The sequence below is a fragment of the Bombus pyrosoma genome, linkage group LG6 (genome assembly GCF_014825855.1).
Source record: "Bombus pyrosoma isolate SC7728 linkage group LG6, ASM1482585v1, whole genome shotgun sequence".
Classification (NCBI taxonomy): domain Eukaryota; kingdom Metazoa; phylum Arthropoda; class Insecta; order Hymenoptera; family Apidae; genus Bombus; species Bombus pyrosoma.
The window spans coordinates 6,984,555-6,998,578 of NC_057775.1; the positions used below are offsets into that span (position 1 = coordinate 6,984,555).

General features: G+C 37.6%; 1 protein-coding gene and 1 long non-coding RNA gene across 6 annotated transcripts in view; one reads left to right on the top strand and one right to left on the bottom strand.

Moving 5' to 3' along the window:
- The window catches only part of LOC122568703 (protein expanded-like), a 118,958-nt gene that overhangs the window by 4,363 nt on the left and 100,571 nt on the right, over positions 1 to 14,024 (top strand). The window lies entirely within an intron of this gene.
- On the bottom strand, positions 228 to 2,399 carry LOC122568709. The gene is made up of 3 exons (XR_006317182.1): positions 1,628 to 2,399; positions 1,249 to 1,375; positions 228 to 803 (listed from the first exon to the last, which is right to left on the bottom strand). It is a non-coding gene; the product is annotated as an uncharacterized LOC122568709 (long non-coding RNA).

A 14,024-nucleotide genomic window follows, 5' to 3' on the forward strand; every position in this document is an offset into this window, starting at 1 on the left:
TATGTTTGAATATTTTAATTTAAAATTTCATTGAGAGATTGCATTGTGGCAAAGGGGAACAGAGATTCAAATTAATAAAACAATTGCAGAAACTGGGGTGTTTTCTTCTATCATCGTTATTTATTGTTTTATCCTACTATAGCGGAATCTTATTATATACATTTGTTCCTTGAAAGTTGTAACCTAATACATAGTATTATAATTTCGTTATAATAGCCGAGAAATTTAAATTATTTATAAATAAATCTGTGTGGTGTATATGAATTCAAAATTTCGTAAACTTGTGTTTAAAATTTCATTGGTAACTTACATATTTAATTTCGTATATAATGAGAGTTGAATAAGATGTTCGTAAATTTCTAATTGGGATAGTAGAGAAATTCAAATTATTTGTAAGTGGCATGTATGCATTCCAAGATTTCTAGGTTTGTGCTTAAAATTTTATTGATAATTTACACGTGTAATTTACTATATAGTGGGATATATGTATAGTATTCATTCTCTAATTAAAGTGGCATGAAAGCACAGTGAGACAACAAAGTCTGTGCAAAATATTTCTGAAAAAGAAGAAATTTTGGTCCACGAAAAATTCGCTACCTGTGTCACGTACGGTTTAGGCATACCACTGTGTGCGAGATGAACTATACGATACCCCAGAACCGTAATGAATAATATTGCGATCATGTCAGGATAGCTCTTTGTACGTGATTGTCAGTATCTCTTTTTGGACGAGGTCGAAAGATACCTCTGGACCAGATCGTAAGAACAAAGAAAGTCGTCGATGATGTAGTATTTGTCGTAATCTGTAATTCGTGGTACAAATGAAGTCAAAATGGATGAAAATTTATCAAATAGATAATACATGAATTTGATCAATTTAAAGATTTAACACAATTTTTTTGTTCTTTATTTCCATTTCATTTTGAGTCATAGAATCTCCCTCGCTTCGTTTATACCGCGAGTTTATGGCCTATGATGCATACTTCTTCATATATACATACACATGTATACACGCATGTATGTATATCAATCGGTTGAAGAAACAAAAAGATTATCAGAGTTCTTCAGACATAATAATTGACTGTAAATATTCGAGTTGGATAAATCTGTATATCCTTGGAAATCCGGTAAAAAAAAAGCTACCTCAACATTCTTTCTTATTTGTTCTCGTTCTTTCTGCCGCAATAACGATTCTGTCCAAAGTGGCGGCTCGTGGAAGTATCGTCTCGATTTTACGAGCAGACTAACCTGGAATCCATCATTTCTCTAAGATCCACTTAAAGTTCCAATCCGACGATGTTTCCTGGAACCGGTGTGCAGTAACTGCGTCCGTGATTCCTCCGACATATTTTCACTTCTTCCGATTCTATTGAGTCTGAAAGAAAGTAATGGCCACGCTCTTAGATTCTACCCATGGGAAACACAGAAGAAATTCTTTGCCTTAAAAAAAATTAGCGTGCGTCCATTGAGATCGTAAATTTCTTTAAAACCACTGGAATAATCGTGATCGTCACACGAGAAAATCTCAAAGGAAAAATCGAATGTTTCTTTTTTTCTTCCGTTAGTATTTAGATTTTCTTTTTTTTACGGTTTTTAGGATGGCTACGGACAGGCCAAATACACATACCGAAAGTAGCCGAGAATTCCAAGCTATTTTTCTTGAGGAAATCACAAAGAATGTGGTCGAAGGCGGAACGCGCAGGTGCTCCTGGTTCCCTTCTCTCTTTCTCCACGGTTCAGGTCGATTCTGCTTCATTCCTCCTGTTCCCTCTCTTCCTCTCTCTCTCTCGCTCTTTCTCTTTGTACATATCTTTCTTTCTTTCTCCCTGGTATAATCTTCTTCCCGGCTGTAAAAATTGTCTACGAAGGTCTAAATATTCGGAGGATACCGTGGGGTGATTATAATTCCTGGGTTGAAGTTGCCTCGAACGAAGGAATGCCAAGGGGCGGCTAAGACAAAGCGCCATCTCCAGCTTCGCCCTTTATCTCTTCACCACTGAAGATTAGTATCTATAGTCGGACGACAGATGGTGGTCGGTAGCTACACATTACACACTACATAGTATACAGTCCGGATTCTATATACTATATAAAATTTGAAACTTCAAACGGAGAACTTATTATTTCTCCTTTTTTCCCTTCCTTCCTTTCTTCCTTTTCTCTTCTTCGCCTATATAGCTATTCCATACATGCCTCTCTCTCGGTACTTTTCGGATTTGTCCGATTAAACGTAACGGTTGGTAATGCTAGTTCGCATATGGGTCACGACACGAAACAAAAGTCTAATTAAGCATAAATTCAAATCGTAAATAAACGAATTTCTATGGTTTCAACCATATGTTATCGTACACCGGTAGTGAAGACCTTTTTGCTTTCGCGTCTGTATATGTAAGGCTGTGTAAAAATGTTAGGTTATCCTTTGATCGAGCCTTTAGAAAACATTTTTAAATGGCGCCATGGCTATGGAAAGTATGTGTTTGCACACCATTATATTTATTGCAGCATTTTTACATATTTGTTAATTAGATCCAAATGTATTAAATGTTGCATCATCTAGTAGTATTTCATACGACTATAAAAATTTGATATTAAGAAAGGGATCTGTAAAACTTGGAGAAAGGCGCTTCGTTGAAAAATAAGGGTATGTGTAAATACTGCCTGTAGTCACTGTAGAGTGACTTTAGACATCTTTTCGTGGTTCTAGCTGGGTGTGGTTTCCTTTACTATGTAAGAGGTTAGTTAGGAAACCTGAATTTCTTAGAGTTATCATTATCAAAGGGATTAGATTAGTGAGGAGGTCTGTACTAATTGTAATAGCTCTATAGGAGTAATAAATTTAGATTATCGAAGAAATCTGAATTTCATCTGATTTGAAAGACTAAAAATACTTGTTAAAGTACCAAATGACATTATTGAAACATTATTTTATAAGATGTTGGAGACTGGAAATAATTCTTGCTGTCGGGAAAAGAAAATCATACAGAATATTGATTATTTCAAATTAATCGATGCTTCTTACGCAAGCTATCGCTAATCCTTAAAAAGAAAGCATTCCCTTTTAGTAATAGTACTAGTAGGCTGGTCTAACAATAACACTTTTGCGTAATATCGTATGTTATATACCTATGAGTGAACGCGTTGTATCGATCACGGGAGTAATTTAGCAAAGAGTGGAAAAAAGAAAGGAAAAGCAGAAAAAGTTGGATCGAAAATTTACGAGACACGGCCGCGAGCTATTATTGGTCGATAAAACGTTCAAATATCTGATAACAATACCGGTATCGAAGGGATCGGAATCGGGAAGGTGTTTTCGGGTTTGATCGCGTGAGACACTCTAGATTCGAGCGAAAGAGCATTTCGGTGCTAACGGCTTTTGCGAATTTTCGGCACGGGACAGCTGATGTATTCTGGTATAATACATGCTTCCGTCCTCTCGTAACAGCCGTAGTTTGGGATAGGGAGAGCTCCGTGGAAACGTAATCACCGAGAAGAATATTGGCCGAGCTAATCGGCCTGGCCAACCTTCTTCTTCGCGTGTAAAATCCATTCTCGAGAAATTCGCGATGGCTGTACGTATATACACGAGCGTATCGGGGTGTCCGCAATTATCGTAATTATATCTCGATGCGATGAGTCATACTCACGGCTGTGCTAGTGTATACTCGTAATACACGAACCACGAGAAAGAATGGAGAATGCGGATCGTTTCGCATCCGTCGCCGTTGCTTCCACCGTTTCGAATCGTGCTCGCACGAAAACCTGTATGATCGCTCGTTCGTATACAATAGTATACATACATACATACATACATACGTTCTTTCGTTCTTTCGCTGGCTGGAAACGCGATCACGTACGCCATACTTAACCCTACACAAGATATCGGTATACGTTACACTGTTGGCCAAAGTATATACGTAGATATTAGGGTACTTACCGATATTTAGTACAAATCGAATACTTTTCAGTGCTTTTATTTCCGAGTTATTTTATCGTAAATTTGTTATTTCATTCGACTCGTATGTTCCCAATAATATACATAATATAACGAGTGGATGTAATAATACTTATTCACGTACATATAGGTACACGGTTAAATCAATATACATACGTACATGACGCATGTGTACGTAAAATTGTGATCAAAAGTACAGTGATTGTTCCTTGCCAATATAGAAAAAGGGAAAATTCTTAGAAATCCACAAATGTTACGCAACGGCAAAAAATTGAATGACATATCGTGCGTTGAGAAGGTTATGTGCAGTATTTAGACGGACGAATACTTATGCAGGCGGTTACATAATGCATAGTCGATTTTCGATTATGCTAGTTAATTCTTCGACAATGTGATAAAACGACGAGGAATTGGAAATGAATGATGAAACTCGACTTGTGTAAATAAGCATATGGATTCCTCTTTTGCTTCGAATTCGCACTAGATTAGACGAAAAACAAGGCAAACATTCGCAATATTATCTGACAGCGGGCTATGGAGAGTTAATTTACAAGCTTTGTTAGCAATGTGGCTAAAAGAACAAAATATGTATAGACTATCATAATCCATTCCTCGTTATTTGATCTGTAACGACGATCCGAAATTCTAATTCGAACGTGTAGATATCCGAGAAAAAGAACAGATAACGCGATAGGGTATTATATAATTTTGGGTTACGTACCTTGATATTTTTGTAACAATTAATACTTCGATCCTCTAAGTTCGCGATGACATTCTTTCGCCAGTATGTAGATACTCAAACAAACAACCTTTCAAATAAAATAGCAAAACAAACATTATACGACGGTTCACGAAAACTTTTTACGAATATATTACGTGCGTTATATAAAAGATCTTGAAATTTTATTAATGAGATACGACCATCCTGATTTTATTGTTCAAATCTGAGACCTATATGAAAATGTATATATGTATATATGCATTCGAAGCAAATAACAATCTGTTCAGAAGAAATTGAAGATGGCGGAATTAGGCGACTCATCCTGTATAACATAACGTGTAAAATAGTGTGTAAAGATTAAAAGTTTTTAAATGGTCTTGTAATTACGAGACGCAACGTATAAATGTTGAAATACTTTCGTAAGTCTGTGCACAATTTTTATTTGTACGTTGCCAACCCGTACGGTTTTGTAACGATGAACAATTCGATCGTTCGCGATTCACGATGAAATGTAAAACAGCGTTACACGTAGTACGTTCTATCTACGGAGTAGGATTTACGGATGGCTGTGTTCGACCTGTATAATCTCTGTTCATGATCCATAATGCATCGATGAGTACCGTCTGCCTGATCACAATTTATAATTTATTGCCAAGTTACGAAGCATCTCCTGCAGCTTTTTCTCTCTTGCCTTCCCGGGCACGTTGATTGTTGTTCGAAGTCTGGTAGCAGCTTCTCTCTTGTAGAACATGCTGTGAAATTCCGTTGATTTAAATGGCGTTCAAGGTAAACGCTTCGATCGAATTTACGTCCGTGGCTTTTCTTCGCGGTTTGTTATTTACGTGTGAATATCGCGGGCACGGAATTGCTTCACGAATCTCGTTTCGCGTGGAAATCAGAATTAACATAATTCTTTTCATCCTTTAAAGACAGATACGGGACTAGATATATGGCGACATATGAAAGTAAGGATTTGCACGCTCATCGTAGAAATTTTTTATGAACTTATTACGAGTGTTAGGCGGAACTTTTTCGAAATTTCATTAACGAAATACCTACGATTATCGATCGTATTCGTATTTGAGACTAATTTGGAGACGCGTATCTATAGATGTTACGAGCTATTTATTATTAAAATATATACCTAGTAAAAAATTAGTATGCAGCACGAACAGAGGTTTTATATATAGAATTAATGTTAAAGAATTATTACTAAGTATTGTAGCTGATTAATACGATAACTAACTGTTCAAATACTCTCGCGAGCCACTGCATCTTCGTATCTGTATGAATAATTTACAATGTATTCTGTGAATTCGGTTTCTGAGTAAGGGTTTCTCGACGTTTCGAAATACAGGTATGTGGTTTCGTGGTTACGAAGATACAATAGAACTCTATTTGTCGGAACCCACATCCGCAGACAAACAGTTCGTTAATTCTCTCTATTGTCTATAACTTTTCCTTCATATAATAGGAGTTCACGTTAATTAAGTGGAGTCAATCGATTGAACTCCGATCGATTAACGTGACTTAATTGACTCCACTTAATTAACGTGAACTCCTATTATACTAATTGGCCATTAATTATGATTTCATTTGAGTAAATGAAATTTAGACAAATATAGTTCCCTGTATACTATTGGCAGATGAAAATGAAACATTTATTAAACCGACGTAGAATTCAGCGTAACGCAAGTGACATTCCGAAAAGCAGAGCCTCGTCGATCGATTTTCCAAATCCCAACAGGCATTGGACACTGTTAGGGGATTTGGACATTGTTACAGGGCCCGTTATGAAACTGTCGTTAGTCGTTAGACCAGATATAATGCGTAGGCTGAATGTGTGATCTTATGGTAGGTAATTTCATAAGACAGATCAAAAAGAATCTTCTAATCTCTAAACTTACAGAAAGTTAATGCGACCGATGTTAATACAATCAGTGATATTTAAATAGCAAATGTATGTAATATCGTATACAAATATGTAGCGGATAGTAAAATGTATTACCTCTAAAACGTTTCTAAAATTCAAAACTGCATCGCGAATAATAATTCGGTATCCCGCATACGCGGTACTCGATCGTATAAAGTTCACTCGAAGTTACACGGTTCTGGTGCTGCGCTGCGCCGCGCCAGGATGATTTTACGCGGTGAGGAACCTTTGAGTATCCCAATCCAATATTTTTCAGTACCCGCATGGCATCCGCTATAGCGTTCGCCGTTCGTCGCACATATTTCCATTTCGCATAAATATCGAACGGCGCGGAATAAAAAATAGCGCTTTCGTGTGGCGATGCGAATACTCTCCGCAGAAAATTCTCGCGAAATAATTGGACGTACACGCGCGTACCAGTAAAATAACTTACAAGTACTACCTTCTCTTCCACCGTTTCCTTTCTCTCCCTGCTTCATCTCATCCTCCTCTTCTTCTTGCAACCCTTTTTGATAAGGCTATTTCTCAGGAGCCCATTGCGAAAGCATTTCTCAATTTATGTGCAACCATCATTGATATTCCGTCGAGGAGCACGATTCTTCTCCGGGTAAAGTTAGGGGAGAACGTGCCATAGAAAGGAATTTATGGGAAGGGCTTGCGGTGTTCCGACCTTCACGGTCACGTTGCAGCCGGACCTCAAACCGCACGAAAGTTATTCCGAACAATTCCTTCCGAACGCCTTGTCTCCGATTCGCATGGGCCGGGTCCCATATAGAATAGAACGAACATTATTGTGAACTGCAGTTGGAGTACGGCGAGCACGTGCGCGTGTACAGTGATTTTTATCGTCGATCGCCGATAAAAGAAAAATTTGTTCTATCTTCTTTTTAGAAATATACTTTCTTCCATCATTTCCTTCTCTTCCTTTTTTCTAGTTTTGACGAAGAAAACTTGGTTTGCATCTACTTCGCACCTTTGTTGAACAAATTGTTAATCCGTTAACTGTAATTACTAAAGACAGATCAACTACAGTTAGGTTGACTTTATTCCCTGTAAATATAAATACGAGATAATGTATGTTGAAAGGAAATAAAAGATGAAGAATTTTTAAATAAAGAAATTGTCGGGCAGAGTCTTCCCGCATCTCGGAGTTTCATCAAGCAACTCGTCTTTTTCTGGTAACAGCTTAATCCTCTACAACGAAGATTTCGTTTGCTTACAAAGTTGAAGAAGATTTTAATTGATCATAATTCTTCGATCTCGATCTATAAGTTAGGGATTCAGAATCATTATTAGATCGACGTTGTTTACGGATCTGTGTGCTTTTTCAAAAGCACGTAAAGGAAAAAAAATACGCATAATATGAAAAAATTTAGCGCGGATGAAATAAATCTTTACATAGATTCTACGTTTCCTAAGTTGTTAATCACTTCGCGCTATACGCTTTAGACGAGATACGTACTTAATTTACGACACGATATCGTTCATCTGACACTTTGAATGAAATATCCCGCGTCTTCATTTTTCTATAATTACAACCGACAGTGAATATTCGTTCATAGATGCGAAAGGAATAGGTGATAAATATTGTATTCAGTCAATAAAACGTATATTTAGGTTGTATTTATTGAGTTATGTTAATGACGATATAAATTTGTATAAATATCCGCTGTCTAGTTAATATTAATAGACGATTTTATGTCACGAGACCATATTGTCTTTATTTACATACATGGGTACATAACTTTCAAGTTACACGGTTGTAATATGCTATAGATTATTGTCACTTTTATGTCCGATTTTGGCAAAATCGTGTGTTTGGACATGAGCAGTATACTTGACGTAGAAAGGAATTCGGCTTGAAAAGATGCGGGTACATTTCTTAAGAACAATTCTCTCGAAGAACACGTTGCTCCGACAACCAAAATGCAATATAATTACTCCTTCACGTTACTATTACACCACCATTACACCTTTATACTATCATTCGGAAATCTAAATCATCCACTTTTGTCTCTAACGGTAAGACAATTATCTACCTCGTATAGCAATGCTTATTACAGTCTTTTGTAGCAAACTTGATCTACTACAGAACGCTTCTGAATTTCGATGACATCCTCTTAGAAACAAGCTGCATTGGATTCTCAACTAAATCTCACAGTGCTGAAAGTTCAGCCCTTAAAATTCTTGCTATGAAAAGTCTCGTCACAAAACCCTATAACTATACTTTCATCGTACAATGTCGTACTGGCGAGGAAACGCGGTTTACCCTATCCTAACGAGAATAGAAAGGCCTCGCTTGAAAATCGACGACTGCGAGCCCCTCTCTTCTTCTTGCCCCTTTCGATTACAATTTCAGATCGATTCGTACATCAATGAGCGGACATAAATCGCTTTTACCGTAAACAGTACAAAACAGAACAATGGACATGGCGATAAAAATATCCTGCAGAAGCTTGGAGGCAGAGTGGTCCGTTGTACGCGCGCGCACTCCACACATAAACACACATATACATAAGCTAAGGCCTAAGGCATCTCCTCTCTTAAAGGTATACGCGTCTTTCTCGGTAGAAATGGCAAGGAACGCGAGAACTACTCGTTATGCATCCGAGTAGCGTGGATAGGGGAAGACCGTACGATCGGCCCTCGGAATCGTCGTGGATTCTGTTTCTTCGTTCTGCTCTCCACGGAGCCGCGGCCACGCGGAGGAAAGAAACCCGCTGGCAAGCTCGATCGTGGCTCGAACGGGTGTGAATGCCCGTACGTGCCAGAAACGAATAATGAAGCCGCGGTACGATCCACGATAAAACCTGATGCCGTTGGAACGCCACTCACGTACGAATCCTTTACCTTGTACCCGATTTGCGAGCGAGCTGGTCAACATTGCCGTGTCTACGAGCCAGGTTGCCCCGTGACTGCTCCCCTTGTATCGTGTGTCTCCTCGTAGACCAGCTACGGCGAACTTTCACGTGTATACAGGGTGTTCCAGTTTTTTGTACTGCAACTTCATTCGCTCGATTGATGGGTGTAAATAAAGGTGGAACGAAGAAGGTTTATTAAAAAGTTATGGGAAGGATCGAATATAAGAATAAAGTACGAATATCAATGTTTTATAGGAATCGGTAAGAGGAGGATTTTATCAGGACGTAGAACGTGCTTGAAAATTTATAAAAACGTTACAACTACGTTACGAGTGTTTGTGCATTTATGGGAAATTTAAATGCATAAAAATAAAAATCCGCAGAATGCGTACAATGTACGTAAGTCTACGAAACATCTAAAGTGAAGTATTGGTTGTAATAGCCAGAAGATAAGGCAGATCTTTATCTAGATTTTGCTTTTCTTAGTTATATTTTCTGGTTATAACATAGATTGGAAATATGAACGCATTAACAAAGTTTGGTTAGTGAAATATCTTCTGTATGAAACTGAAATACCTTGTGTATGTGCGATATGCAAATTTGTGCAATATAACACGTTTCGTTAAACGTGTTTTCTTTTTAAACAAATCTTCCTTCTTTTTCTTCTTTCTGCGTAAAAAATGTTATCTCTTTACTATCTTGCTGTATGTAACTTTGTACGCCATTATGCCTTTGTTATATTACGGTTATGATAATATTGTAGAATAAAAACACGAAGGAAGGAGAAAAGAAGCTTAATTTCTCAAGAACTGTAACTATACTACTATTGAAACTAATTAGACCTTGTAGATATAGAATGTCTGTGTAGCGTACCGTATTATGTTTGATAAGGAATTAAAAGAACGAGTAACATCTCATGCGAGGAGATATCGAAACCTTGAAATTTCGGCGAGTAAGAAAATTGTGCGCATATCCCAGAGTGATTCACGCGAATATTATATCAGATTGAACAAGAATTGAGAATTTGAAAATTGAAAGAGTATCGAGAATTTTCTTTACCTTGCGGGATATCTATACGAGATGTACGTACGTATAATATTTACTGTGGTAAGAAAGGTGTGACAGTCTTGTGATTTTTGAGACTATCGACTTTTATCAAGTCATATCTGTACCGTCATGATTTTGTAGTAAGGTGAGCCTGTCGTTATTTTTAAATTCTTTAAAATACCTGCTTTACCTTTTAATAATTTCTCGTAGCGTTCTTAAGTTTAAGAAATCGTTCAACGTTTTAAAATATCGTATAATTAAAAATTAATTAAACATTAAAGCTAATATATATAAAAGCTAAAGTAACGAATATAAAATATAGAATAAATACTATAAAAACTGATCAATCACAATTATTTTAATTTATAAGCAAATGGAATTCTAGTTAAACAGGATTAATGTCTAAATTAAGGGGTGTCTTAATTCAATTGATAATCCATACATAAAGAAAGAGTAATAGCACATTTTCAGACGATATTCTCGGTTCTATTCAAATATTGGATACCAAAGTCCTAGAATTCCAGATGCTTCATACTCGTACATGCTTTGTACTTGTGCGTTGACTGTAATATTGGAAACACCGAGATTTTCAGAACGAGTCGATACATTCTAATCTAATTGCGCTCTCGTTCGTACGATCTGCCCCGTATATTTGCTCGCTGGGTATGGCTCATAAGGCGTTGAAATAATCTTAAAATTAAGCGATTAACGTCCAACCTCGTCTGACGAACGAGATACGATCGTGTGTTTCGAACTGCATATTCATGGACCGTGCAGGTGGTTTTTGAATACATATTTACGGGTCACCCCATATTTTGAAAAACGAAAGAAATTCTAGTTAGGAAATATCGACTAAGAAGGGTGGTACTTTTTGCCTATTTTGCGATTCCTCGCGTTATCAGGACAAGGCGATCGCGCATAGAACGGTTCGAATAAATTTGCACGGCGCGGTGCGGCGCTCCGTTTACGTTCGCGCATTGCTTTCTCTGTAGCTTTCTTAAAAATATCTTCGTTCCCCTACATGGAATTCGACCATCCGGCAATACCGGATCGGCTCCCTCGTGGCCGACACGGACCTGTCTTCGAATTCAGCTAACGTAGACCGTCCACGTCCGCGACGTCCACCCACGTAGTGGCCGAAGAACAGAAACGAAGGAGAGGAAGGAAGAGGGAGTGGAAGTTGTAAATAGTATGGTGCCTTTTCTGCTTCTGAAAATTCATTGCTTTTTGCGCCGTTTTCCACGGCGGGACTATTAACGGCGCACTCGAGCGCCCTACGGAGTCGCGAGTTATATGACGGAATTTATACGTACTTAAACGCGCTATTATCGTCCTTTGCACGAGATCGCGTGGGCGCGTGTGACAGTAACTGCTGGACTTTGCGGGAAGACGTGACACACGATATACATTCGAAAGTCCATGTCAGCCTCTCGAAGAGTCCACTCCTTTTCATTTTCGTTTTTTCTCCGTTTATTGCGAAAAACTCGCGACATTCCAGAGGAATTCAGGGTGATTGTCCATAGTTAAGTGCAAGGTTAATACGTATTTAGAATATTTTGCTGGTGCAACACTCGCAACGTAAATTTTGACGATGTCAAGGGAATAATCTTGGACTATTCACCGATCGTTTATCTTTCATTTATCTGATATTTTATTCTTGTTATCTTATTACGTTATTACACGTATAGCTCTTATATGGAATTAGATTAATAGCAGCGTGCAAGTGTACTGTATTTTTAGCATAATAGTATATCCTTCTTTCTGTTTTTATTCTTGCAGTACATCAAAGACACGTTATTATTATTGAACATTTTGCACGAATAAGTAAATTGGGATAAATGTTCTTGTTTCATCTTGCGTACGATATACGAAAATAGAAATTAAAATCGACATTGATAGCGTTGATGTATTAGTTCGGAGTCTGTATTGGTCTTTTAAAGCGATATTGGTTTCTTTGATTTTGATGGGTTTTATAAGCGATTAAGATCGGACACGATTTTTAAATCGTACCGGATGGGTATCGAACGATTGCCAGAGACGTTACTAGAAATTAAAAGATTTCGGATGACGCCGGCTGTGAAATACATGAAATATTCATACGTGATATTCGTGGCATCCTCTCGAACGTATCGTGAGTATCGAGAAACTTGGGTAGCCGGTGAAAGTACAGACCTCTGGTACCTACCAGCGTGTTGTTCTATACATGGACACGTACGTTTTAAAATAATAATGTGACATGTGATGTGAATGTACCGCGGAAACACTTTTCTCGATTGCGTGCCACATAGAAAATCAACGTAAACACGTGCACATCTTCTCTCATTCATAAATACCTGCTCGTTTTTCATTACAACGCGATTCAGACATAATTATGACAAAACAATTTCTAATAAATAACTACGGCTTAAAATTATAATTCATAATCCATCATCGTCTTGTTACAATTTAGTAAGGTACTATACGTATATGACACGCATATTACGTATATGTATGTATGTAATTGTAAATCCTACGTGAGAAAATTCGATGTTTTGGGTGGATTCTGTAGTGAAATTCGCAGGATCCAGGAATCGTCGGGTCTTTCGCGGTATTAATCCGAACCTGGATACAGGGTGCAGTATGCACTCGGAATGCAGCTCTCAAAGTGGGCTGCTCTTGGCTATCGGCGTGCATCGTGGAACTTGGCTACCTGGTGAAAGTACCTCCACCTTCGCAGCGTTGTGCGTGCGTGTACATCGTACATCGATGCGCGTATTTACAAGAATTGCGCGCACACGATCGCTCTGTCTCGTATATATACGAATGTAGGCATGAGGTGAGATACTGCCAGATAGCGTGGCACGTAGTGTCAATGTACTCCATTGTGTCATCCGTCACGGGCTGTGAGATAACGTGGTTTCCGTAGCGATGGCTATGACCTGACCTATCGTTCCAAAGAAAGAAACAATCCGTTGGACGAATTGGAGGAAAAATGCTTGCTAGGCATATCATTATACGGTGTTCACTCTTCAATTCGTGCTTATAGCTCCTAATTGAAATTCCGATTGATCGCCTGATAAAATGGAAGTAGGTAAAGAGGGGACACAGAAACATGATTAAACCTTTGGCACACGTAACTTTTAGAGTGCTAAAAATACAAAATTCAAATTCTAATATAATCTTCCAAAGATTATATTTAACGATCTTTATTATAATTTACTATCTGTAAAAATGATCTTTTTTAAATAATTAATTTATAATAATAAATCAATATTTTTGAAGATGCTAATTTTCTAATTAAAAGGATGATATAAAAATTACCATCTTTTGAATCCTTCGTCGTATGCGTGTTTCTTTCAATGCTTTTTTTTCGAGAAACTTTTTATAGATTTTAGCAACTTCTCCAGATAGATTTTACTCGAATTTCTTCAAGTTCTTAAAGCATTGAATTTCTCATAATTGAAAGAATTTTATAAAACCTAGAATGATTTGTACTGTGTGGATAATCATGATACTTCACGTTAAATTTGA